We start from the raw sequence: 18,471 nt of genomic DNA on the forward strand, positions 1-18,471 counted from the left end.
TTTCTTTTGCTGTGCAGATACTTTAAACTTCATGTCATCCCATATGCTGATATTTGGGGCTAGTTCCTATATTAATGGTGTTCTACTAGAAAAGTTATTACCACCAGCCAGGTGGTGGTGGCACATGCCTTTAATCCCAGGACTAGAGGGGCAGAGTCAGGCAGATCTCTGTGAGTTTGAAGCCAGCCTGGTCTACTGAACGAGATCCAGGACAGGCACCAAAACTACACAGAGAAACCCTGTCTCAAAAAATCTGAAGGAAAAAAAATTTATTACCTACTCCAGTGTCTTGAAGAGTATACCTTTTGCTTCCTTCTCAGTGTCTCGGCATTTCAGGTTTGAATTAAGATCCTTGATCTATTTAGAATTGATTTTGTATAAAGTGAAAGGTATGAATCTAACTTCATCCTTCTGCATGTAGAATGGTACTGTGTCAGAACTATTAGTCTTACTTCAAATGCATGTTTTTGCCTCCCTTGTCACAAATTAATTGGGCAAACTTTTGCTGTTTGGTTTCTGGGTCCTCTCTTCTATTCCATTGGTCTGTCTATTTTTATGCCAGTACCAGGCTGTCTTTACCAGTAAGTCTGTTGTATAGTTTGAGATTGGATATTGTAACTCCTCCATAAATGTGTGTGTGTGTGTGTGTGTGTGTGTGTGTGTGTGTGTGTGTGTGTGTAATCTTTTGATCCCTATTCATTCTTGGATTCATTTTTGGGGGAAATGTGTGAAAAATTAATTCCACTCCTGGGAATATATACAAGGAACTCCATAGCCTACCATAGGTATCTGCACCTCCATGTTTATTATTCCTTGATAGAATATGGCAAGAAGATGGAACCAACGTAGTTGTTTGTCACATTTAATACATAATATCTGGCCCATGTGTGAAACTGGATACTAGTAAGCTCTAAAGAAAAATAAAATCACAAAATTTACAGAAAATTAATGTACTAAGAATTCATAATATTGAGAAAGGTCACACAGTCTCAGAAAGAATAATCCTGCATATTCTTACTCAGATGTGGATCCTAGTTTGTGTGATATATACACATGTATACACACACAAACACAAGCAAACATATAAACAGGTAGAGTATAACAAGAAAGAGCAAATGTTAGGTGATAAGAAAGGTCTGAATGCAGATAACAGACATTTAAACCATGAAAGATGTGATAAAGTTAACTGTTACGATTGTTTTAATTGAGCTATCGATTTTTTTTGTGGTAGGTATCTTTTTTGGGTTTTATTGCTGTGAAGGAAAACCACAAAACCACAACCATGGCAACTCTTATAAAGGAAACATTTAACTGAGGTGGTTCACTTACAATTTCAGATGTTCAGTCCATTATCATCACAGCGGAGAGCATGGAGGCCTGCAAGGCAGATGTGGTACTGGAGCTGACAGTCTTTACATCTTGACTCAGAGGAGACAGAAAGTTGACTGATCGTCACACTGAGGGAAGCTTGAGCAAAAGAGACCTCAAAGCCTGCCCCCACAGTGACACACTTCCTCTAACAAGGCCACACCTACTTCACAAAGCCACATTCTAATAGTGCCACTCCCATTAAGGGCCATTTTTTTTAAGCCACCACAGTAGGTAAATGCATAGAAATATGTTTGATAGCAAAAGTGTAAAATATAATGTGAAGTTCCACAGCTTGGGATTGGCTGTTCTCACAGTATTTCTAAAAGCTCATTGAGATGAGTGGACTTTGAGTGTGGCTAATTTCCCTGTGATATGTTTTTTATTTGCAAGTTCTTTACAATAAAATTTACTTAATACATAAGTAACAGTACTTTTGGATGAGTACAGCAAAGGATAAAAAAAGTTATCTCAAAGAAACATGTAACTGTAGACTTCAAGGTAAGAGAAAACCAAGAGGAAATGAGACACAAGGAAGCTGATAGAAAGAAGAAATAATGATCAGAGATGAAAGAAAAAATAATGGAAACTCAAAGAACACAAAAGACCTAAGAAACAAAGTGTCCCTTATTACAAAAAAAAGACACATTTTAGATAAAATTAAAAAGCATAAACAAGAGAGGAATAGATTTTTTAACAAAAGTAGATACTGAAGTGATATTACAACAGGAGTCACTGAAGTCCAGAGAACCACTAGGGAATAGGTTAAAAGTTTATATTCCATTAAACTAGAAAACCTTGGAAAAAATGAACACATACATGACCCATTAAAACTGAACTAAGAATGTGGGAAATACAAATGAAATGGACATCTTTTCCATCAAAGGGTTAAAGGAGACCAAGAAACTCCCATCCTCACAGAGATTAGTCAAAACACCAGCTGGCAAATTCACCCCCTAGCCAGCACTTTCCTAAGCTAACAGTATGGGCTCCAGGTTGCATCCTGCTCCTTGCTTATCAGCTGTGCTATTTGAGCTAGCCTACTATGCAAGGATTGTAAGAGTGGGAAGACCAGCTCTGGCCACAGGATCCCTTTGCATCAGGAATAATAACTCCATGGGTCCATTCTAGAAGTGCTTGCTAGGCTTAGAGGGGCTCTACACCCTTCTGCAGAAGTAAAACTTTTTGGCTTGTCAAAATACTTGGGATTGTGGGTTGTTCTCTTGCCGTGATGTTCTGTATGTCAAATGTGTTGCTCTGATTGGTTAATAAATAAAATACTAATTGGCCAGTAGCCAGGCAGGAAGTATAGGTGGGACAAGCAGAGAAGAGAATTCTGGGAAGTAGAAGGCTGAGGCAGAGAGACACTACCAACCACTGCCATGACAAGCGAGATGTAAGGTACTAGTAAGCCACGAGCCACGTGGCAACTTTAGACTAATAGACATGGGTTAATTTAAGATAGAAGAATTAGATAACAAGAAGCCTGCCACAGCCATACAGTTTGTAAGCAATATAAGTCTCTGTGTGTTTACTCGGTTGAGTCTGAGCAGCTGTCGGACTGGCGGGTAAGAGAGATTTGTCCTGACCATGGGCCAGGCAGGACCAGAAAAACTCCAGCTACATTCTCTTACATCTCCAGGGTCATTTCTTACATCCTGGTGTGGGACTCTCTCACCATGACTAGGAGTTGTTGGAACTTATTCTCATCCTAGAAGGTGAATCCTTGTTGCTATGGCCCTGGGAGAGGAGACATTACCTGGATCAGGGACCAAGGGACACCTAAAAGCTGAGTGGCCAAATGCTCACCCTACACAGGAAGCAAAGTAAGAATCCCAGAGTGTAAAGTACTTCCTTGGTGGCTGGACTCCGGTGGAGGCTGAAAATGTGACTGAGACAGCAGGCATGAGTTATTAAAAAAAAATGTGAAACAAAGGTCCAGGTGGAATACAAGAGACGTCCAATGCAGGGATGCTGAGTAACTCAGGTAGGACCAGGAAAGGGAGAAATGAGGAGTCTCCAGCTAACCTTTACCTGATAGTCCATGGGGGTGAATGAATGCTCAGGTTCCAGGAAGACTACTCCTGAACCAAGAGACAGAAAAGTGAGTGTGACTGAGAAAGATAATCCAAGGTAATGTTAGTGTGAATTCCCAGTCTGTCATTCCAGTCTCCTGTGAGGGACCCAATTGGAGATGGAGGAATTGAGTGCAAGACAGCTCTTCCTGTGATGTGACGGGACTGGTCTCCAGGATATGTTCATAAGGCACAAGGTGGTGCACAGGGACTCTTATCTGAGGTTTCTACCAATGCACTAGGAACTAAGAAGGGCCACTTTGATGCTTTCTCGGTGTTTTAGCCATAGAAAAGGAGAATTGAGTCTCTGGTCTAAACATAACAGACACGGGATTGGGATGGGAAACATGGCTTCCCCTTGGGTAAAGGGATGTGTAGAAAGATCTGAACCAATACCAATAACCCCCTGATGGTCTTCCAGCACATGCCCCAGTATTAGGAAAACAACCCTTGAACAAAAGGGGAGAAGGAACAACAGGTGAAGACTGGGTGTGTCAGCTTTTCCTAGAATATCTTAGTGAAAAAGCCCCGTGAGTCAGACGGAAATGGATTATGCTCTTTGCTGGAGAAAGGGACTTGTGAGACCCTCTTTTTTTCTGAAACAACAAAGGCATCAAAATGACTGAAGAGGAGAGAATACCTTCTACATGGGATCCCCTTGGTCACCTCTCTTGCTCTCTTGTCCCAAGAGTCACGGGTGTCTGAACCATCTGCCCCGGCTGCAGCCTCTGCTCCTCTTCATCCCTCTCTCCTCAGGTTAGGAAAGAAATGAGCAGTGTCAGAAGGACATCCAAAATCCTCCCTTCTCAACAAGGTTCCCACTAAGGGAGGTTCTACTGGGCGGGGGGAAGGTAGGATTTCTCAATGCCTCCCTTCCCAGCTCAGAAGTTTGAAATTTCTATAGGGAATTAAGGTCTGATAGAAGGGATGACTGTTCAGTTGGATCAGTTCCTTTCCCCTGATTCTATTCTTGGTCTTGGTTGATGTCAATATTGAGTATTTGCTCTCCTGGTATAAAGAAGGGGGTGATGATAACAAGGGCCACCATGGCTTTAACAAGTAAAAACCTAACACAAATAGGGGTGGTGATAATAGATGAAAAATTTCCAACTAACAACCTATGTTGGATGGTGGCCATGAGGTCCACAGAGACCAAATGAGGAATCTTCCACACTTTGTTCACAGAAAATTAGAGCGGCAGCAACCTGGTGACAGGATATGGACGAAAAAAATCTAGACCCCAGCATGGCAATGCAGAGACAGTCAGACTTTTGAGAGATGGAATCCACTGGGACAAGATTAAGCCAATCAGTGCCATCTTTAGGAAGGACTGATGTAGGTCCCTTGTTACCATGGAGTCTTTGCCTGAAACGCTGCTGTGGCTCTGGCCTTATAGGATGACTTCCTTATCTGCTGTGAGACTAAGTTCTCTGGAAAGGTCACATCTGTCTTGAAGAGTCTGCCCACTGACTGACTGGTTAAAATGTGATGATTCTTGAGAAGTGGGGTGTTACAGTTGAAAGCCAAAAGCGTCTTTGGCCATCGTCAGTCCTTTCCATGGACATCAATGACCCTCCTTTGTATGTGCCTGGGTATCTTTGTGACAATTAGGTCAGATATTTGCAGTGGACGGGGAAACTCCTAGCTGTCACCAACCTGAAAGTCCAATAGCATGTGAAACCTGTAGCCGAGTCTTCCCCACTCTGCCATATCCCATTTACCCAACCTATCTCATAACTGCATTGACTTTTGACTCTTTTTTTTGAGACAGGGTTTCTCTGTGTAGTTTTGATGCCTGTCCTGGATCTCGATCTGTAGACCAGGCTGGCCTCGAACTCACAGAGATCCGCCTGGTTCTGTCTCCTGAGTGCTGGGATTAAAGGCGTGTTCCACCACCGCCCATCTTTGACTCTTTTTTTTTTTTCTCTGTAACTACAAATGTTATCTAACCGTGGGAGGCACCTGGTCACTTAGGGCGACCTGAATCCATGTTCCCTGGCAGAGTCACTCACATTTGGCTTCAAACAAACTGTTGTTGCTCCTTGTGGAGAACGAGCTGTGTTTTACCTTGACAACAACAGCCACTAGATGTCAGGGCTTCCCTGAAAATGACAATGTTGCAGCTTTTAAATTAAAAAAAAAAAAAAAAGCCACAAAGCTCTTGCAGAGAAGCCAAAGGCCAGGCATGTATGAGCAAACATCCCAAAGCTATCTAACAGACGAAGAGAAAAAGCCACTAGGTGTGTGTTGTGTGACATGTGACACTACTCCAGAGGAGACTTGAGCAAAGGCTGACTCCCTGCAGAGAGGGAACAGATGATAGTCAGGGAACCACCACAGTCCAGCGGGTTGAACCAATGACTTCAACTGGGAGGACAAAAGCCTCCCGTGGAGCAGAAGGGCACAGGCTCACTTGACCTTGACTTTCTGTAGGAATAGAGACTGGAAGTGGGAGCCAGCTCTCCTTTGGTACACGACCTGCATCTGCAATAGAAGTAAACAGCAATCTGAATGGGGCTCTCTGAGCTCTCTCATCCCCATGGGAATGTTCATTTCCCAGGAGTGAGGAATGGACATGTGACACCTGTCCAGACATAGGTAACACAGGTGGCCTGATGGCTGCCACCCTGGGGACCTTATGTGCAGAGTGAGATCTTCACTGTGGTGTCTTCCTCTTTCCTTCTGTATTACTCAGGGCTTTCTCGAGTAACAGAATTTAAACAATAAATATATATGGGATTTATGAGAATGACCTACAGGCTGGATATCACACCATGATCCTGAAGAAGTAGGTTCCAATGTCCTGAAGGAATGAACTCGCCAGAGAGAGCAAACAGGCAAAGAGAGGTTCCTTCTTCCAGGTTCTTTAAATAGGATGCCAGCAAATGGTGAGGCCCAGATTAAAGGTGGATCTTCTCACCTCAAAAGATCTGGATTAGAAGTAAATCTTCCCACTTCAAATGACCTAATTAAGAAATAAATTCCTAATAGGTGTACCCAGTGACTTAGTAAATTCTAGATATAGTCAAGCTGACAACCAAGAATAGACATCACCTCTTATTTCCTCTCTCCAGCAGCATTAGCTGTTTTTGAGTTTATTTGCAATCACAAACCACTCTTTTGAATTTCGTGCCATATCCCTGTGACCCACTGGAGGCATGTCAGTCTAGACAAAAACAAAGGAGCTGTAATTAGAGTTTTAACCAGGGAGACAGTGATTTAAGCAGCTTTGAACTGTGTTCTGAGACTCAAAGAAAATGGCAGCTTTCTGTAAACTCTAAAACAGGAGTTCATTTTGGGTATTAGATAAATTAAGCTATTTTATAAGAATGTGGTTGGTGTGAGAGAGCAAGACAAACTCCATTTTTTCCTAATAGCACTAAGATAAGACGCTGAACCAAGTTCCAGAGACACAGACACCCAGCTAAGACTCCGGTCAAGGCGGACCCTCCCCACGCCCCCACACCCAGGGTAGGTAGGCTGCTGGCCAAGACATAGTTCTGAAGCTAAAACAAAGGCTTAATCCATCAAAGTCTCCAATGGTACTGGGAGAGTCTCCAAATGTGTTTTGTCTTCTGTAGTTCTTCTCTTGGCTAAATGTTCCTGTTAACTGAAGTATGACCTGAAATGCAAAGGCTTGGGCCCCCTAGCCTGCAGTTTTTCCCTTTAAAAACCCTGCACTCTGAGAGCTCAGGGCCGTCCTCCTTCACCTGACCAGCCAGTGTGTTGGACGTGGACCAAGTTCGGGCTTGCTAGTTTTAGTAAACCCCTTTGTACTGCATCGGATACTGGCTCTGTGGTGGTCTTGCTGGGGGGTCTTGCAACACGGGCACAACAGGTGAAGTGAACTCTCTGTGTGATGGGGGGAAGAGATCCTTGGCACAGATGGTGAGACCTGACAAACAGTGTCTCCAGCTGTGGTCAGCCTGATCTAAACACCAGGCCACACCTGAAGGTAGGTATGCCTGTAGCCCAGGACAATAGTCCAATTCAGCCAGGCATGGGATTTTGGATCTTGGATCAGCATCACATGTCTTGGGAGAAGATGAAGGTTTGTGTGTTTGAGGCAAGCCAGGGCTACTCCGTGAGAACCTGATAAAACAACAACAACAAGGAAACAAATTAAAAGCTCATCTTGAAGGGGCATGCATGCCTAAAGCCTGATTAAAGAAGAGACTCCCGGGATTGTTTTAAGCACCCAAAATGCTTCTCCATTTTTCTTTCCTTTCTTGATAAGTAATAAAACTTATTTTCCCCTATTAATCTGTATGTTGCCAATCTATTTCATAGACTACAATTGTCAAAAAACCTAGAAAGGAAATTAACAAAGATCGAACAACAAGTACTTGTAATTATAATTGTATATAATAGTTTATAATTATAATTGTAATTATAAACCACAATATCACAGGCAGTACCCTAATTATCTCCCTCATACATGTGAAGAAACTGAGGCATAGAGTGCTGAAGGGATTGGGAAAGCTGGCATGGGAGTCTGATTGTTCACCCACCATGTGAACCACTTTCTGAGATTTAGTTTTTGTTATTGTATGCACATGCGTGTGCCTGTGAGTGTGTGATGTCTTCTATGTGCTCTACAGAACAGATGATTGAGTTAGAAAATGAGATTTATTATACCTGGCATGGTAAAATAAAACCTTGTTCCATAAATCCTTCTCGTTATGAAACAAACTCGCGCACGCGCGCGTGTGCACGCACACACACACACACACACGCACACAAAGAAATGATAAATGATTAAGAGTACATACTGCTTTTGCAAAAGACATGGGCTTAGTCCCCAACACTCACATTAGACAGTTCATACTGACTGTAACTGACAGTCCCCAGGGAAGTGACACCCTTTTCTAGCCTCCAAGGGCACCTGCATGTACAGGTACACAAGTACACACACATACATTCAGGGACACATAGATACACATAAAATTAAAAATATATATTTTTAAAACGTACACTTTAGGGGGAAAAAACATTGTGGTTTCCTGCAGCCAAAACAGTGCATCCCATCTAAGGAATATTCGCTGGATACACTGATGCTTGTGGTATTGCCCCGGGAGTGAGCAAACTACCACTGTGGAGTTTTGTGGAGAGCAACCACTACCATTTGTGACAAGTGATGAAGTGAGATTTCACATGAAGTTCCTCCCACAATCTCGACAACATGCCCTCAACAAAGACATGGCTATTAGAGGTCAGCTGCCTGGTGCAGAGAGCACGAATTGCAACAACGGAGCTGGCAGTCAGGTTGTGGGTAAGCACTGATATACACAGCCTATTGTGTGCCACTGACTCTTCCTCTTCTAATCCTCTCACCGTATGTTAAGGGTCCTGGAGAGCCCGCCCTGCCTCCCTCAATTATCTCTGGCGGTCACTCAGGCTGGCACTCTCACAGTTTATCTGTGCTTTGGTTGTTTTGCTGCACTTGATGTTTAGATCTCTGAGGCTGACATTCCATCTATTTCTTTCACAAGTTCTACACACACAGAGCAGTGGCATTTCTGAGCGCAGGCCCCACCTGTGAGGATACAGGTTATGACCAGGATGTCTTTCCTACCTGGAAGCCTATTGCCAAGGTCACCAGGACTGCCACAGAGAGGCTTCAGAATCTGAGATGTCAGCTAGTGAGCCCCCTGGTGTCACTGGGCCTGGAACAGGCCACCAAATTCTTCTGAATACATTCCAAAGCAGGAGAGGGGGGAGAACAGGGTGTGGAAGGAAAAGAGAGAAAGCAGTCCCAGAATGTTTGACAGCCAAGAGCATGGAATCCAGAAGACACCTTGCAGACTGGATGGGTACTCGGGATTTGGACCCTACTCTGTCTCCCACCCAACTATGGGGCTGAAAGCTGGACTCCCCCCATCCTGTGGGAACTCATTGATCAGATAGCTGGCCCTCTAAATAGTCTCTCTGAGGTGTGTGAGCTCATCTGATGTTACTAGTTTCATTCTTTGTGAGTTCATGTACCTATTATCTACAGAGTAACTTTACCTAAGCCAATAGTGAAGAAATGTTCCCACCAGTAGGTGACAATGAACCTGGCCTTGCTATGTGTCCTTGCAGTTTTGTTGTTGTTGTTGTTCTTGTTCTTGTTCTTGTTCTTGTTGTTCTTGTTCTTGTTGTGGGTTTTTTTTCTCACTGTCACAAGCTGACGTTATTTGGGAAGAAGGACTTTCAATTGAGAAAATGACTCTAAAAGATGGGGCTATAGTTTAGCCTGTAAGGTACCTTCTTAATTAGTAAGGAGGGCCCAGCCCATTGTGGCTGGTAACAACCCTAGTGTGGTGGACCTGGGTTCTGTAACAAAGTGGGCTGAGCAAGCCATAAGGGGAAAGCCAGTACGCAGCGCTCTTCCAAGGACTGTGAATCAGCTTCTGCCTCCAGGGTCTCTCCCTGCTTGAGTTCCTGTCCTGACTTGCTTGAATGATGAACAGCCCTGAGCTGCCCTGTCACCATCACACTTCGCTTCCCTTTGGTAGAAGTGACCAGTAGCAACCACAAATAAAGATGGCAAAGACAAGAAATCACCTCTAGGAACATTTATAGGTATAAACTCTAACTTTAAAAATCAGAGCTCAAAAACAGTCAGGATACACTTCAAGGGCACAGGAAAACAAGAACAAATCAGACAAACCCGGTGGATGAAAGAAGGAAGTCAGAGCAGAAAGAAAGGGAAATAGGCAAAAGGTCAGGGGAAGGCAGATCCTTATTTCAAAGGGCAAAACTTTGACACAGTTACCTAAGGAACCCATGAACAGGGGTGGACTCTAAATTCAATCCAATTAGAAGAAAGGGTGATGTTGTGTCACATGTCACTCTAATCCAGAGGCTCCTTAAGCAATGTTTTTATAACTGATAGTCCTCTCAGATGGAAAATCTCAGTAAATTTCTAGACTCATGGGGCTGACTGAAATTAAATCGGGATGATAGAAAACACCTAAGCAGATAAACAAGAGCCAACAAACTTCAAGAAGGAAAAAAAAAACCTATGTCCCCAGAAAGGAAACCCAAAACCTGATGCAAACACCATGAATTCTCCCTGAGGTTTAAAGAACTGTGACCCATACTTCTCAGGCTGCTCCTTGAAGTAGAAGGAAGGATGGCATCCCCACTCACTCCGTGCAGCCATTATTATCCTGACTACATAAAGACACAATAAGACAAAAGTATAATCAAATTCTCTCTCTCTCTCTCTCTCTCTCTCTCTCTCTCTCTCTCTCTCTCTCTCTCTCTCTCTCTCTCTGTGTGTGTGTGTGTGTGTGTGTGTGTGTGTGTGTGTGTGTGTGTGTGTGTAAAAGCCTAGTCCTTAACACTAGGCTAGGGAGATGGGTCAGTCACCAAATTGCCTTCCAGGGAAGCATAAGGCCTGAGTTCAGATCCCCCAGCATCTGTATAAAAAGCCATATGTGGTGGTACATAACTGTAACTAGCACTGGAGGGTAGGTAGGGGCAGAGACTGAAAGATGCCCAGAGATCACCAGCCAGCCAGTGTAGCACATCAGTGATCTCTTGGCTCAGTAAAAGACCCTGTGTCAAACGGGAATGTGGAGAGTAAGAAAAGACAGTGGACATCCTCCTTTGGCCTCCATGTACACTTACATGGTCCTGTGCACACCCTCATATCTACATGCACATGCAATGCACATTGTCACCCACACACAAAAGAGAGTTCTTACTGAATACTTCACTTGAAATTCAACACCTCGTAGAAGTCCGCAGTTCAGCATCAAGATGGGCTTACCCGAGAATTCATGAAATGCAACCTAAACAAACTGACATACAGGATATACTCAGGAGCAAGGGCAAGAAGCACACAGCAGTTATGAAGAAGAATGAAAATTTGTCATTTTCTAGAAGTGGACTAAATTGAGATCACTGCATTCGATCAATTACCCAAAACAACAAAGACAAATGTCATGTTATTCCATATACTAGGAATCTGGGTGGTTTAGTGGTGGGCTTGAGTTAAGGGATGAAGGACTTGGAAGAAGATCAAAGGAGGGATGGGATGGATAGACAGTACCAGAGTAGACCAGGATTACATGGTCAGAGTGTATTGCACAAATGTTAGTGAAATTCCTTACTTTTTACAATTAATTCATACCACTGGAAATTTAAAATAAGAAAGAAAGCACGGCCGGGCGGTGGTGGCGCACGCCTTTAATCCCAGCACTTGGGAGGCAGAGCCAGGCGGATCTCTGTGAGTTCGAGGCCAGCCTGGGCTACCAAGTGAGTTCCAGGAAAGGCGCAAAGCTACACAGAGAAACCCTGTCTCGAAAAACCAAAAAAAAAAAAAAAAAAAGAAAGCACGATTTTAAAGTGATAAAAATAAAAAGCACAGTCATAAAAACTAAAACAGACAATTAACTTGGCAAAGTGACATAACAAGAAGACAAACCTGAATTCAAAATCCCCAAATGCATAAAGTCACATAGCCAGAAAACTAAGACTCTGAGTGTCAACAAAATGGCAAGAAAAAACTCACGATGTCAAAATGTGGCAGATGGTCAATGTCAAAGTCCAAACAATCACCAACGTCCAAATACAATCCATCCACCAACTACCCGCCAACCTCCAGATCAACCGAACAGCTCTCTTCACAGGACACAAACCAGCCCCGAGCAGTGCATTATATGGACAGCTGTGTGTCATTCCTCACAGTGACATGGCTCCTTGTGTGATCAGAGCACCAGTGGACCAATCACAGCTGACACAGCCCACTGTGGTTTTTCTCACTTCTTGTCCCCATGGGCTATCTCTATCAATTGATTTCATTTCACTGGGACCACCAACATGACGGGCAGCAACTTGAGGAAGAAGGGCTTTATTTTGGCTAATGCTTTGAGGGGGCAGGGAAGGCATGGTGGGGGCAGCTGGCGGCCAGGCCATGTGGTGGCTTACATGGCGTGGGCACTCAGAGCCTCCCAACAGTCTCTCTGTTCTTATGGCTAGGCTCAGAGGCAAAAGGTTAGATGGGATAATTTAAGAAAAGCTTGACTAGAAATAAGCCAAGCTAAGGCCAGGAATTCAAAAGAAAGAGTAAGTCTCCATCTATTTATTTGGGTGCTGAGTGGCAGGCCCCCAAAAGCAAAGAGTGAGAAAGAAAAAAGAGGAAATACCACAACAGCTAGCCCTAAAGGAAAAGGCATTCGGGTCAGTTCTAGCTCAGGTTTCTCTGGGCCTTAAGTCTGAAGTACATGTGTCTCCAGCAACAGGAGTGTACTTTCCATCTCCAGGTGTGGGGGGCAACCACACCCGGATGTAATGTTTTGGAAGTCTCTTGAACAACCCTGACCAATAACGCAAAAGAGGGCTTCTCGTGCCGGTGCTGGGGGCCTTCGTTACGTGATCTATGATTTGTGGAGAGCACTGTCAGCCCCGATGGAAAACTGTCATTTCAAGCATGTGTGTGTATTTATACAGTGACTTACATGTATTACAGAAAGTTTACGGTAGACGGTTAATGGTATATTCCTTATGAGTTTTTCAATCATCATGTTTTTTACCCTCTTCTCTCCTTCTTCTGTATCAATCTCTCTTATTTGGACCCCCCCCCCCCGCCATTTTTCCCATTTCATTTCTTTAAAAAAACAAAAAACCAGACTGCTATCAAAAGGATGCCAGCCCCTCACTGGCATGGTGAGGCTGTAAGAGCACATTTTATTTCCCAAGACACCCTGGGACATTTACCAACAGACACAGGACTACTAGGAAGAGAGCTTCACTCCAACCTCCCTCAAAGGCCTCATTAGCTTTCTCATCAGAAACCCAGGACATTAGATGTCTGTGGATCTTACATTCAAACTGACCCAGAAAAAAAAAATCTGTCATCCCAGAATCTTACAGAGACCAAAAGCCTCCTTTCCACTGATGTCAGATGTGGAACGTTTGCAGATGCCCTAGCCCTTCCTTTTCTGGGGCACAGGGTCAGATACCAGGACATTTATAAAGAACAGACATTGACATTTGTGCTGCTGGTGGTTGGGAAGTCAAGATCCAAGGTACAAGTGAGTCAAAGTGGAGCAAGGGCTGCTTTCTAGATCTATCATGGCACTGTGTTAGAGTTCTCACATGGTACTAAGAAGAACTAAACTCTGTCTTTCATGCTGTGACAAGGAGCCCAAGGGGCAGGGGTAAGATATTTACCATGCCTGATAAAAAAAAAAAAAACTCAATAAATAATAGGCACAATTGACAGAAAGATAGCTGACAAATTCTGTGAGGGAATCATACCCCTGATATGGAATGGACTCCTTTTATAGTAGTTAAGGTGGTTAAAATACATTGTATGCCTACGTGACATTTTCAAAGACTTATTTTTTAAAAAAATTTGAGATGTTATCTGACGTTGTCTCTTGGGCCATCTTTGGAGGGTCATGTTTAAGTAGCATTCAGGAGCCCACCATGTTGAAGTAATAATTTTGTACCACCATGGTCCTCTCTGTAACTGGTTGTTAGGAATGAGACGTCAAGCAGCCCTGGGACGTAGGATCCAGCTGTTCATTAAGGCATCACTAGGGTCCGACAGTTAGAGAGTATGAAATTTTGCTCTTTATTTTTGGTTCTTTCATTTGTGACTTTTCTCTCTTTATGAAAGTGTGTACTGGCCACTAGGCCCCGGCAGGTGGAGGACACCCACAGGCCTGACTGGCACCACTGGGCCTGGGCAGGCAGAGGATACCCACAGGTCCACCTGGTGAAGCTTGGCCTGGGTGGATAGAAGACAACCAAAGGCCCACCCAATGCCACTTGGCCTGGGCGGGAAGAAGATAACCATGGGCCCACCTGGCATCAGTAGACCTGGGCAGGTGGAGGACACCCACAGGCATGCCTGGCGCTGCTTGGCCTGGGCAGGTAGAAGACATCCACAGGCCTGCCTGGCACCATTAGGCCTGGGCAGGTGGGGGACACCCACAGGCCTGCTTCATCTGCTCGGTCTGGGCAGGTAGAAGACAACCACCAGCCCCTTGTGGTGAGTGAATATAGGGTGGGGAAATGGGAGAGAGAAGTACAATAGTTTGTGTGCTGTGGAGAAAGGGGGATCTGAAGAGGTGAAGGTGGTAAGGAACAGGCTGATGTGGGTGGCCTGCTTGCCTTTAGGGGCCATAGTCATGTTCAGGCCTGACTGCTTCCAAGGACCATGTCTGGGCTGTGTTGATATCCATGGATCCTGTTACCACTGAAGGTTGTGCAGATGCTCTGGATCTGGGTCACCACCTGTGGCCATGTTGGTGTCCGAGGACTGTGCCACTGCTGGAGCCATGCTGCTCTGAGTGGCCTGTGCTGCCACTAGGGGCCATAGTATTATCCAGGCCCAAGCTGCTGCTGAGGGCCATGTCTGGGTCCATGGCCCTACCTCAGCCAGGGTCTATGTTGATGTCCATGACTCCTGTTACCACCAAAGGCTGTGCCTGGAGTCTGAGCTGTCCCCTGAGACTATGCTAGAGTCCAGGGACCAAGCTGCCTCCAGACCCATAAACAGCTGAGTGTCCTGCACTGCTACCCAAGGCCATGGTGACATCCAGACCCAAACTGCTGCTGAGGGCCACATCTAGGTCCGTAGTCCTGCTGCAATTGAGGTCTGTGTTGATGCCCATTGCCCATGTTAACATACAGGTCCATGTGAACCATACATGTTGAAGTCTGAGGGTCATGCTGAGCCAGCCCCGCCCCTCACTGATCCTAGGAGAGCTGACCCCAATGATACTGGCACAGGAGAGCTGGTCCTGCCCCTCAGAGGAGAGCTTGCCCCCACACTTAGGAAAGTTGGACCCACCTCTCATCTGAGGGTGACAGTCCCAACAGCCCTGATTGACCAACTCAGCTACCACCCAGGCACATATCCCCAGAGCTTTGAGTTGGCCCATGCCAACATCTACCCCATCTATGACCTGCTGGAGCATGTAAAGGGACTGGTCTTGCAGAACCATAGCCTCAGGATCTCCATGACTCAGGACAACAGGAAGGTATCCAAGAGGAGTGTTGGTGAGGGTCCTGTATCGATGGTGTACCAGAAGCCAAAGGCCTTGAACCTAACCAACAACTTATTACACAACAAACGTTTATAAGCAAAGCTGTTTTGACAAAAGGGTCTGCTGTGTGACACACCGCAACTCCCAATGCCACTAAGAAAAATAAAGACATGATGGAGAGGTGGGAAAAACGGAGAAGCAAAGTGTTTGTTTGTTTTTGTTTTGCTTTTTGTTGTCGTTGTGTTTTGTTGCTGTTTGTAATTAATATTTTTATTTTATTTCTTTTTAAATTTTCTTTGATGGTGGGGAGATGCTACAAGAGTGAAATTCCCATATGAATGGGCTGGGAAATGAGTAGAATTGGGATGCATGATATGAAATTCCCAAAGAACCAATAAAAAAAACTATGTTCAAAAATAAGAAAATACACCCAAGATCTTTTATTAGGAAAACTATAAAGCTCTGATAAAAAGAAATCGAAGAACTAAATAAAAGGGGTGATAGTCCCTTCTTCGCTGCTCCCAGAGAACTGGAGTGCTACGGTGAGGACCTGCCTTCAGCAGCTCAGGAACTGAAGGCGAGCCAATGTGTCAGTGGACTAATCACTCAATTGACGTTTCTATCTGAGGGAGTAAAACTTAATTCTCTGGAGCCGGTGGAAAAGGGAAACACACACACACATACACACACACACACACACACACACACACACACACACACCTCCAATGTGTCAGGATCTCACCTAGGGTGCTGATGAATGGCAAGCCTTCAACAGGCCAGAGAAACTGAAGAGGAGATACAAAGCAGGCAAACTACTGGACAGACAGACAGACACACAAGGATATTTCAGAGGGGCAAGGCTTAGTTCTTCATCTTATTATTCTTTCTGCTGTTTGTTCTATCTGTTCCTTTTCTGTTCTGTTCTTCTACCCTGATTTTTCCCTTCTGTATCTTTTTTTTAAGATTTATTTATTTACTTATTTATTATGTATACAGTATTCTGCCTACATGTGTCCCTGCAGGCCAGAAGAGAGCACCAGATCTCATTACAAGTGGTTGTGAGCCACCATGTGGGTGCTGGGAATTGAACTCAGGTCCTCTGGAAGAGCAGTCGGTGCTCTTAACCACTGAGCCATCTCTCCAGCCCCTCCCTTCTGTTTCTTGATGACTTCCTTCTACACTGCTTTCTGATGTCTTCCTCCTAACTACTTCATTTTTTTTTCCTTACAGCTATACACCCAGCAGAATCTTTCAAGCAATACAAAAATTACACTGTGGTTACATTCTATTTTTCAAGTGAATGATTACAATGAATATAAGCAAAAAATAGCATGCTTTCCATTTCCCTTACATGATTAAACATTTTATGTATTACAGGTGAAAAACAAATTATCCCCAAGAACCCACATAAATTCATGTCCAAGCAACTTGTTATAGATTAACAAAATGTAAGCAAGCAAGGTATTTTTCTCAGTCAGTTCTTTTACTGACAGACTATATTTTGTGGTTACAAGGAAAGAACCGATCACTGTATTATTTATCTCAAAAGATGATCTTATAAAAAAATCTTAAAAGAATCACAAATCTAAACTTTCATATTATGAAAAACAGTCAGTCATTTCTACTTTAAGTCCTCAGGGTGCACACCCACTCATCAACAGTTTCTTATTAAGTCATATCAGGAAGCTGAGGGCAGAAATGGATACAAGGAATTAATCACCTTTGATCACCAACCCATCCTAGCAAGAAATGCACATCAGCCAGCAATAGCCAGGCTGTCATTGTTTCTGGTCTCCGACCTCAACAGTCCCTCTCTCAACTATTAAAAGTGTGTCTTTCTAAACTTTAAATTATTCTCCAATATTTTCTACCTCAAAACCATTAACAAAAACATCTTGCTGGGTGGTGGTGGTGGCGCATGCCTTTAATCCCAGCACTCAGGAGGTAGAGGCAAGTGGATCTCTGTGAGTTCGAGGTCAGCCTGGGCTACAGAGTGAGTTCCAAGAAAGGTGCAAAGCTACACAGATAAACCCTGTCTCAAAAAAAAATCTTAACCTAACCTTAAGTCATTATTTAAAGCTTTGTTTTAGCTATGATGCACACCAAAACCCATGAACACATCTCCCAACATTAAAAAAACTTGAGCTAGCCTAGATTCTGGGACTCAATTGTTTTCCTTAATCATTAACCTAAGCCACAGTCTATATGGCCCCTCAAGAGAAACTCAAAGTCCTAACTGCATGACACTTCCTTGTTCCTGCCTTATCATGGGTAGGAGAAACACTATATGCTGCCTTTACCTATATTAATTTTCCCACTATACTAACCTCCATAATAGTCCCTAACTACATTTGTTAAAAAACATTAATCATCAAGATTCTATTTAAGGGCCGGGCGGTGGTGGCGCACGCCTTTAATCCCAGCACTCGGGAGGGAGAGCCAGGCGGATCTCTGTGAGTTCGAGGCCAGCCTGGGCTACCAAGTGAGTTCCAGGAAAGGCGCAAAGTTACACAGAGAAACCCTGTCTCGAAAAACCAAAAAAAAAAAAAGATTCTATTTAAACTAACACTATTATTGTATAAAATCATTACTTCAGTTAAACAGTACAACTTAAGAGGAAATCATTTTCATAATAATCCACAAGTAAAAATGCCCAGTAGAATGGTATATTTCCACAAGATAATCACACTACATTAAAGGCAGTGGGGCTTCTCCCACACCCATTTACACCATGCCAGATACCAGAGAAAAATGGCAGCAGCAAACATGTAAAAGCACAGCAGTAGCAAGAGACATTCTGGGGCCAAAGCCCTCAAGACCTTTGGTCAACTTCCTAAAGTTCAATTGCCACTTGCTGCTCCTCTGACACAGCCACTGGCACCCAACAACTCCACTCAAACAGGAAACAGTAAGATCAGTCATCACCCAAATTCCTCTTCAGAAGGTTGGTCTGAGAGATGATGAGAACATGAAGTAAAAACTGGCCAGGCAATTTTAGGGCAAGGCCCCTAGAAGCATCATTTCCAAGAAGGTCTGTG

General features: G+C 43.9%; 1 long non-coding RNA gene across 2 annotated transcripts in view; it reads right to left on the bottom strand.

The window, feature by feature from the left end:
* LOC128102440 (uncharacterized) overlaps positions 1–18,471 on the bottom strand; it is a 108,228-nt gene that overhangs the window by 77,492 nt on the left and 12,265 nt on the right. For both annotated transcript variants that reach the window (XR_008215398.1, XR_008215397.1), the window contains exon 2: positions 781–7,535. This is a non-coding gene — a long non-coding RNA (uncharacterized LOC128102440). The remainder of the gene's footprint in view (positions 1–780; positions 7,536–18,471) is intronic.

Source organism: Peromyscus californicus, unplaced genomic scaffold (assembly GCF_007827085.1).
Source record: "Peromyscus californicus insignis strain IS unplaced genomic scaffold, ASM782708v3 Scaffold_7__1_contigs__length_154581171, whole genome shotgun sequence".
In the NCBI taxonomy this organism is placed as follows: Eukaryota; Metazoa; Chordata; class Mammalia; order Rodentia; family Cricetidae; genus Peromyscus; species Peromyscus californicus.